The sequence below is a fragment of the Gymnodraco acuticeps genome, unplaced genomic scaffold, assembly GCF_902827175.1.
Source record: "Gymnodraco acuticeps unplaced genomic scaffold, fGymAcu1.1, whole genome shotgun sequence".
Taxonomy (NCBI): Eukaryota; Metazoa; Chordata; class Actinopteri; order Perciformes; family Bathydraconidae; genus Gymnodraco; species Gymnodraco acuticeps.
In genome coordinates, this window is record NW_022989949.1 from 325,499 (window position 1) to 336,091 (window position 10,593).

Below are 10,593 nucleotides of genomic sequence, written 5' to 3' on the forward strand. Positions count from 1 at the left end.
GAAATTAAATCCACCAAGGGCCTGATTTGGGCATTTGGGCATGACATTTTTTTTTATGCTGGGCGTGTCTGAAGCTTGGTGATTTTTTGCGAGCAACGCGACCAACAACCAATCACATGAATCTCCCGCCCCCGACATACAAAGCAATAGCAATGTTAAAACTAAGTAAACTGGATATAAACTCCCCAAACAGGCGAAAACCTACCAGTTTCACCCACTGTCTCTGCCACCTCCCTCCATGCCTGGTTCCTCCGGTTTGTATCCCGGTAAATAGTTCTGGTCGGAAAGAACCGGGTGATTTGCTACCGTAATTTCTCGTTTGGAATATGAGGAAATGAACTGCGGTCTGGCTCTCCCAGCTTGCACGCGGTTTGATTGGCTAGCGCTTGTACTGGCGGGATTTGCATAAACAGGATTTGATTGGCTGATGCCAGCTTCGAAAGCATCGGGAGCATCAAAAGTTGAACATTGCTCAACTTTTGATGCTCACGATGCTTGCAAAGCCATGCTCCGCTCCCCACAATGCAGTTCGGCGAAGATTCAAAATCTTCTACGTCACTCCATTCAAGTGAATGGGCGAAGCTTTGAAAGATTTGTTTCATGCCTGTGTGTGGACGGGCCGTAAGATGATGTTGTGTATATATGGATATTTTCCAACATTATGAATGTTGAAGAGGAGGCTTGAGTATGGGGGGTTCAACATTGGCTTGTGGGTTTTCAGGTTGAATTAATAGCAGCTTTGCAAGTGTGAAATGTGATTTCTAATTCTATCTGCCAGAATATTAGTACAAATATACATATTTACATGTGGATGGACCACACCTGCCGTAAGTGTATTTTATAACATAAATAATGTGGAGTTTGCTCAAATACAACGAATAAACCTTGGAAAGATTTTTATAATTCCATATTTGTGAGCACTAAGGAGCCCAGATGTGATCACCATTTAACCCTCTACAACTCTTTGACAACAACACGACTCCACCCTGTGATATGACTAAAGATTCAGAACTGCCATTGAATTCTTCTGTTTTTTTGCAGGAGATTTTTTTCGTGCCATGGTAGACTTTTCCAGTATTAACAGAGTCACTCTCTGTTAATACTGGAAAAGTCTACCATGGCAGGAAAATTCCCTGTTGGGAATTAATCATGTTCACTACATGATTAATTCCCAACAGGGAATGTTCTAAAAATAGAGACTTAGTGTGGTTAAAGCGGGGGAAGTGAAGTGCCCTGGTGCTTAGGGACGATTAGTAACAGGAAGTAACTCATGGAAAATGAAAGTTACACGCAGGAGAAAAATGTGAGTGAATCTTCTAGGCCTATTTATAGAAAAATAAGAAATGTTCTAAATTCAGAATATTTTCACTACTCAACTTAATGCAGTCACTGAATGATATGATTTCCGATTCCGAAGCATCATTATGGATTGTGAAAGCATGGGCCTTATGCAATCATCCAACTTGTTTTTGATAAGATATTCCAAGGCAATATGCCGGGCACATCTTCTGCTTTTGCCAAAAATAAATCAAATCAATAAATTAAATAAAAGAACCATAAAGGTCTATTATAGGTCAAGCTGTTTTTTGTGAGGTTTTGTGTTTTGACAAAACATGTACATCTTGAACTAAGCATTTCTCAGCTTGAAAACAACATCGTCTTATTAAGGAATCAGGAATTGGAAATGGCTCAGGTGTTGAGAGTTTGACTTGATACACACATATCATACCAAGGTCAAGAATTGGATTCATCTTATCATTAATAACGTTGTATTTATTACAGGGATTTTTTAAACATGAACATATATTATTTATTCCATCTCTTGTAAGACCATTGACTTTTTCCAGAAGCCATCAAAACAAACATCTGCTAATCATTCCAATGTTCATCTTATGGTTCCTTAGCGCCACTCTGTGGTAGCAGGTAGGTACTACAGAACATTCACTGTAAGCTTTTCAAGCCAATCCCGATCTTTTTGAAGTGTTTTTGGGTGATATGCACACCAAGGCCAGTGGAAACAAACAATATCACTACCGCACTTATGGATCCTATATAAAATGTATTGCCGGCCAAAAGCGGGGGGTGGCGCCGTGGCTTAGTTGGTTAAAGCGCCTGTCTAGTAAACAGGAGATCCTGGGTTCAACTCCCAGCGGTGCCTTTTGTATATGGAAAACAATCATTTACCGAGTAGTATGTAAAGATAATACATTACATGTTACATTACTTACATACTCAATACTGTGGGCAACCCCTACAGGAGCAATTTGGGGTGAAATGTCTTGCCCAGGGACAGAACGACATGCTGACTGCAGTGGGGTTTGAACCTGTATGGCAAGCCATTTGAGTATTTATTCAATTTCCTTGATATCAGACGGCAGCGGACTACACTAGTTGGCTCTTTGATTTCACTTGTTAGATATATGGTCAAACTAGTCAGGCACTCTGCTTTACTAGTTGAATAAAACATTTCACTAGTCGCTCTTTTTCAGCAACTAGTGGCACTTTTGTCCGACTAGTTAACACGTATGCCTTACTAGTGACGCCAGGAGCACCACTAGTAGCACCAAAGTCCCAACGTGTAAGCTTTTTGATGAACTAGTGACCCTCTGACCGTACTAGTGACCCTAAAAGTCTTACTAGTTAACTAGTGCACTGCAAAAGCTCTGACATGTTAACTAGTCACACAAAAGAAGCACAACTAGTTAACATGTCAGAGATTTTGCAGCGCACTAGTTAACTAGTCGCACCCAGAATCACTCACTAGTTAACTAGTAAAGGCAAAATGTTCACTAGTTAACTAGTTGACGCCTCTTTTGACCTTACTAGTTAACTAGTGGGGCTCAAAATGTCTACACGTTAACTAGTGAACCCTTTGCCTTTTACTAGTTAACTAGTGAGAGAAGTTTAAATTTCACTAGTGAACTAGTGAGGCTTAAAATGTTCACTAGTTAACTAGTGGATCCCAAATGCGCACTAGTCACACTAGTTGCACAGAATGCTAATGAGGAGGAGGGGAAAGAACGCATAGAGGTTTCCTATTGGCCCTAAGCTATAGAGCGCCACCCAGCCCAAATAGTTTATTTAAGAGCTTAAATACACTGTGTTTTAAAATATGACCATATTTACAAAAATATAAAACAAAAGTATTTGTGTAATTATGATCATTGTATATCAAATTAGGTAAGAACATTGAAGACTTTCTTAAAATTAAAAAGTTGCCTTATGACTGCAGACACGAATATAGATCCTCTTTAAAACATTTTATTAAGCTGCAATTTGAAAGGTGCTTGGATTAGATTAGCATTGTGATAACAGAGGGACATTATTGATGGATAGAAAGAGGAAGTAACCCTCTTCGGATCACAGCTTTGAGAGATCGCCGTGACTTCCGTAAATATTAGTCTTGGCAAATATGGAGAGGTTGTTTATCTTCATACGGATCTATCGTTACCCTGATTTTAAGATCTGTCCAGTGTTTCTGATTTATTAATGAGCACCGCTTATAAAATGTCCCACGTTCATATACGTTTGTGTCTCGAGTACCGGTGTTCTCACACACAAGCGTGCGCACATTCGCACCAACAAAAACACACACACAAAGCGGAATATAGCAGAAGCAGAAACATGTATATTTCTAGGTAAAACACACACTGACTGACTTCCCACGGACAATATGTTAACAGTAGGCACTAAATACCCGACTGATGCACCTCACGTCTTCAAGACCTTGCTAAAAACATCGCAGAAGAACGCCCCCTCAGGCTCTCCCTCACAGAGCTGAACTGACCAATCAGAATCTGGGTCCCGCCTGCTTCATTTGCCTATGGCTGACTAGTTAACGTGTTGGCCATATGAACGGCAACTAGTTAACTAGTGGATACATATTGCAGCTTACACGTTAACTAGTGAAGGCAAAATGTTCACTAGTTAACTAGTTGAATCCTGTTTTGGTCTTCTAAGCTGACTAGTGAGGCTCAAAATGTGCACTAGTTAACTAGTGAGGTCCAAATTGTCCACTAGATGCACTAGTACAATTGTTTTTACCTTACTAGTTAACTAGTTACACACACTTTAGCTCACTAGTGAACTAGTGAAGCCTTAGAGGAGTCACTAGTAAACTAGTGACACAGATGTTTTTCTTACTAGTTAACTAGTGGAGGGTATTTTTTCTCACTAGTCAGGTTGTCATAAACATGTTAGACTTTGACCTGACATGTTACATATTTTTCTTACATGTAAGGCCTTTCCTTCAACTAGTTTGGCTTTTTTTGCACTAGTGAGCAACTGTATGCAACTAGTTTGCTATTGATTCAACATGTATGGCTTTTTCCAGAACTAGTGGATATTTTCAGCCCACTAGTTGTGCTTTTGTTCTCTCTAGTTCAACACAATGACTTACTAGTTGACGTGTACGTACAACTAGTTTACTAGTGATGTGTCAACAAATGCACTAGTCAACATGTATGACTTTTAAACAATTCACTAGTTAACTAGTTGCACGTACACGTCAACTAGTAAGTCATTGTGTTGAACTAGAGAGAACAAAAGCACAACTAGTGGGCTCTAAATATCCACTAGTTCTGGAAAAAGCCATACATGTTGAATCAATAGCAAACTAGTTGCATACAGTTGCTCACTAGTGCAAAAAAAAGCCAAACTAGTTGAAGGAAAGGCCTTACATGTAAGAAAAATGTGTAACATGTCAGGTCAAAGTCTAACATGTTTATGACAAAACCTGACTAGTGAGAAAAAATACCCTCCACTAGTTAACTAGTAAGAAAAACATCTGTGTCACTAGTTTACTAGTGACTCCTCTAAGGCTTCACTAGTTCACTAGTGAGCTAAAGTGTGTGTAACTAGTTAACTAGTAAGGTCAAAACAATTGTACTAGTGCATCTAGTGGACAATTTGGACCTCACTAGTTAACTAGTGCACATTTTGAGCCTCACTAGTCAGCTTAGAAGACCAAAACAGGATTCAACTAGTTAACTAGTGAACATTTTGCCTTCACTAGTTAACGTGTAAGCTGCAATATGTATCCACTAGTTAACTAGTTGCCGTTCATATGGCCAACACGTTAACTAGTCAGCCATAGGCAAATGAAGCAGGCGGGACCCAGATTCTGATTGGTCAGTTCAGCTCTGTGAGGGAGAGCCTGAGGGGGCGTTCTTCTGCGATGTTTTTAGCAAGGTCTTGAAGACGTGAGGTGCATCAGTCGGGTATTTAGTGCCTACTGTTAACATATTGTCCGTGGGAAGTCAGTCAGTGTGTGTTTTACCTAGAAATATACATGTTTCTGCTTCTGCTATATTCCGCTTTGTGTGTGTGTTTTTGTTGGTGCGAATGTGCGCACGCTTGTGTGTGAGAACACCGGTACTCGAGACACAAACGTATATGAACGTGGGACATTTTATAAGCGGTGCTCATTAATAAATCAGAAACACTGGACAGATCTTAAAATCAGGGTAACGATAGATCCGTATGAAGATAAACAACCTCTCCATATTTGCCAAGACTAATATTTACGGAAGTCACGGCGATCTCTCAAAGCTGTGATCCGAAGAGGGTTACTTCCTCTTTCTATCCATCAATAATGTCCCTCTGTTATCACAATGCTAATCTAATCCAAGCACCTTTCAAATTGCAGCTTAATAAAATGTTTTAAAGAGGATCTATATTCGTGTCTGCAGTCATAAGGCAACTTTTTAATTTTAAGAAAGTCTTCAATGTTCTTACCTAATTTGATATACAATGATCATAATTACACAAATACTTTTGTTTTATATTTTTGTAAATATGGTCATATTTTAAAACACAGTGTATTTAAGCTCTTAAATAAACTATTTGGGCTGGGTGGCGCTCTATAGCTTAGGGCCAATAGGAAACCTCTATGCGTTCTTTCCCCTCCTCCTCATTAGCATTCTGTGCAACTAGTGCGACTAGTGCGCATTTGGGATCCACTAGTTAACTAGTGAACATTTTAAGCCTCACTAGTTCACTAGTGAAATTTAAACGCATCTCACTAGTTAACTAGTAAAGGGCAAAGGGTTCACTAGTTAACGTGTAGACATTTTGAGCCCCACTAGTTAACTAGTAAGATCAAAAGAGGCGTCAACTAGTTAACTAGTGAACATTTTGCCTTTACTAGTTAACTAGTGAGTGATTCTGGGTGCGACTAGTTAACTAGTGCGCTGCAAAATCTCTGACATGTTAACTAGTTGTGCTTCTTTTGTGTGACTAGTTAACATGTCAGAGCTTTTGCAGTGCACTAGTTAACTAGTAAGACTTTTAGGGTCACTAGTACGGTCAGAGGGTCACTAGTTCATCAAAAAGCTTACACGTTGGGACTTTGGCGCTACTAGTGCTGCTCCTGGCGTCACTAGTAAGGCATACGTGTTAACTAGTCGGACAAAAGTGCCACTAGTTGCTGAAAAAGAGCGACTAGTGAAATGTTTTATTTAACTAGTAAAGCAGAGTGCCTAACTAGTTTGACCATATATCTAACAAGTGAAATCAAAGAGCCAACTAGTGTAGTCCGCTGTCGTCTGATATCAAGGAAATTGAATAAATACTCAAATGGCTTGCCATAAACCTGTGCTCCCGTGATCCGAACACCAACGCACTATTCCACTGCGCCACACGCCTAATAAAAATATGGTGCACATTTGGCAGCTGCAACACAATGCTGAAATGTAAAAATGTGACCGTCAAAAAGCATAGGTGTTTTAATGCCATATTCACTGAATAACGCATGAACAACTTTTACAAATATTTCTATATAGTAGGGCTGCACGATATATCGTGTCGTGACGATAATCGCGATATTCACATCGCCGGACGTGCGGTTTTTTTTTTTTTAGGACTTGCGATATTAAGTAGGCAAAATAACTCAAACACGTCATGTTACAATTATTTTGCTGCTTGCTACAAAAGGAAAACTTGCACGGCTCTCATGTCAGGGTTACTTGAGTGAGTGACATGCAGGCTCTGCATGCACAGCCAACCACCAATCACAATCAAATCTCCAAAGCAAACGGACCCGGTGATTAAAGGTAAAAACACTGAATAAAGTAGTTTCATGTGTTTCTCCAGGGCAGTTCGGCGCTGCTAACCGAGCTAGCTCAGCTTGTTGCTCTGATAACTTAAGATCCAGACGTCCGTGACTAAAATCCTTCATCCGGTGAAATATAGTTTAAAAAATACCAATTGTATAGCATCAAAGTTCAAGAAAGGATGGTTTGCGGATAAAAAACGGTCTTTTCTTCAATTCCTGTATATTTTCATATCGCAATTCGCAGGGGGAAAACATTTCAGTTTTTTCCAATATCGTGCAGCCCTATAGTCTGTGTTGGTAAATGTCACCTACGTTGCACATTTCCTGCTGAAATAAATGCTTTGTGTTAGTCATTATGCTAATACCATATGGAGCTATTTCAGTGTCATAAGTTTTGATCATTCAAAAAAATACAATTTATTTTCAGATTTCACTTTTATACATATTTTGATATTTGAAACCTTATCAGTTGCAGATTTTTCGTTTTCAGATTCAAAACAACAATTTTTTCAGTTTCAAATCTTGTTTTTTCAAAATGAAAAATCTGCAACTGAAAAAAAGAAGGATTCAAATATCAAAATATGTATAAAAGTGAAATCTGAAAATAAATATTTTATTCAAAAAAATTGCTGAACTGAATCAAAATAATATTCAACCTGAAAAATAATTTCAAATACTTATTTTTATTTTTGAATACATCATTGTATTTTTCAAAGTTCAGGATAAAAACTTGAACTTTCAAATAAATTGTATTTTTTTGAATGATCAAAACTTATGACCCTGAAATAGCTCCATAATACCACCCTAAAGACTTGTGTGATCTAAACAAAAAATGAAATTTGAAACCTTTTTGTTTCTGGGTCTCAGGAGTTATAATGCCGTAATTTCATTTAAATCGTTGTAAAATGGGGCATACTACATAACGAACACTTTTGATACACTAAAACACATTAATGTGATGGGAATGCTCATGTACTTTACATTTATTTAAGTACTTTTACTTGTAACAGAGTAGTGATGTTATTACTTTTACTCAATTAAAATATCTGAGTACTACTTTTCCACAAAGAAACAACAAAGTCAGAGTGTTTCTGCAAATTGTACAACAATACTGTAGTACAATACAGGGTCGGCTCTAGAACAACTTGAATGGGGGGGAAATCATTTACCAAGGGGGGGCACACACTGCCGTCAACAACCAACACACAAACACCAACTTCAATTTAAAAAAACATGCTGTAAAGTCTATTGTCTTTCACACACATTGCAGGGGTGTAGTACTATTGTATAGTGCACCTATGACTTGTGCATACATGCACGGTTGTGGCACGACCACCAAAACAGAAACATATAAGGACAGAGGGTGTCGTTTTCTCATACTGATATTCTGCACAAACTGTGCTGTTGTATTTGCTGTAAAGTGTCTTTACTGTAGGTTATTTTTGTATTATACTGTATATACAGCACTTTGGCTCGACCAAAAATCGTTGAAAAATGTGCTATATAAATAAAACTTGATCTGATTTGATATGGACATAGGCCACCATATAAAAAGTGTGCAAATGTATTTAGTATCCTATCCATGTGAACGTGTTTTAGGTGGGGGTGGACCTAACCTCCTCTAGGAGGGTCTGGGGGCATGCTCCCTCGGGAAGATTATTTTTAAAATATTGAAGTTAAATGCATCAATCTGGTGCACTTTGAGAGCAAAGTGAAGAGATCTATGGATAGCCTACATCTCTCAGCATCCATATGAAACAGAACTGTACACAGATTTACTTTTTCTTTATGGATATTTCACTAATCATTCCCCTTTTAAACTGTATTCTTGTGTTACTGTCCTATAGTATTTCATACCCGTTTTTCATTTAGTCTCTCTTTAATAACTATAATGATCATATAAAGGTATTCCTCGAAAATACTTACATAAATGGTGACCAAACCGTTTGAGACCCACTGAGATAACTTACACTAAAGTGAACTATCTAAACACTGAGAGTCCTTACCTCACTGAGCTGACGTTATAAGATCCTCTCAGTCTGACAGGAGAGGACTGTCCTCCACCTTGGTGTAGAAACAGCCCTTTATATCCGTTAGCATAGCTAGCTAACCAGATGCTAACCACAACATTCCACGTTACCGCTCGCGCACTCACACAATGCGCTCGTGCCACACACACACAGAGCTTGAATGAAACACAGAGACCCATGTACTTGTACTGTACTGTATATCATATTATTTTTGATGGCTTTACTGTATAATCAGTGTAACAGATTAACAGATCGCCACTGGGCTTTCATCTAAACACTCAGCCACGTAATGATAACAAAAAAAAGGTCGGGGGTCATTGGTCAAGCAACACACCAATCAGAGAGCAGCAGTGAGCACACCTCAGGCTGTGTTTTATATTTGTATTATTTATTTCTGATGTATTTCACACAAAAAACCTTTAGTGGAAACGTTTTCACTTAGCCTATATGATTAAAAAAAAAGAAAAAATCGGCAAAGTGACAAGGCTTGCCCACCCTGCGTTGGGGGGGCACAGTGACTCATTTGGGGGGGCATGGCCCGCGAATGACCCCCCATGACGCCGACCCTGGTACAATACATGCTTTATGTAGAAATGTACACAGTACACAGTATAGCTTCAACGATGCTGTGTTTGTTTCTCCAAGAATAGCTGAATACTACGTGACCAAAACATTTAAAATACCTTTACAGTCGATTACAGTAATGGCACCGGAGCACTAACGTTGTAGACTATGTTCTCAAGTCCGGACACTTTTTAGACTTGTTTTTGTCCATAAAATAATGCGTGTGTACAAACCGGTACAAACCTAAGAATACGCTGTAATATTCCGCCGAGCAAATCCACGGTTTCGAGCTGTATTAACTAACAAGTTAACATTGTCCGCTATATCGTTACTAAACTATACGAGCCGCAAAGTGCGCATAAACATAATCTATTCCGCGAAGTCAAGTTTGTGTCCCTAACAATAACCCTGAAATGCATACATGTTTATTGTAATTTGCTTGAAAATACCTCATTTCTTCTGTTACTTCCTTGTCAACACTTTCGGAGATGGAGTGGGCGGTACCATCATTTTTGCCCTACGTCACTTGATGATGCACTGCCCTGTCATTGGTCGGTTACCTGTTAGGACTTGGTCGCTAAAGTGTTAGGAATGGGTAGGAATTGGTAGGAAAGCTGTTAGGAATTGTTAGGAATCGTTTGGATGTGTGTTGAAATAATAACATACGGAACACCTCTTTTTGTTTTAACATCTGATGTTTATAAATTGCTTAGTTTTTGCAACAGTCCCTGTTACACAACACTTTACAATCAAATGCACACCGTTTTTTCTAGACTAAACACGGGTATATGATCCAAAGTTGAACAAATACAAGGTAACAATGAAGTTGTTAGGATGTTATGTCAATATTACATTTATATCTTGTTCTGCAGTTTATCAGTAAATGTTTGCCCGGAACACGGTCTGTGCAGTCTACTCCGCTGCAAATTAACACACGAAAAGATT

The 10,593-nt window shown here is 38.7% G+C and overlaps 1 non-coding gene across 1 annotated transcript; it reads left to right on the plus strand.

The window, feature by feature from the left end:
- Positions 1-2,084: 2,084 nt before the first annotated feature.
- Positions 2,085-2,158, plus strand: trnat-agu. The gene has a single exon. It is a non-coding gene; the product is annotated as a tRNA-Thr (tRNA).
- The last annotated feature ends 8,435 nt before the right edge of the window (positions 2,159-10,593 follow it).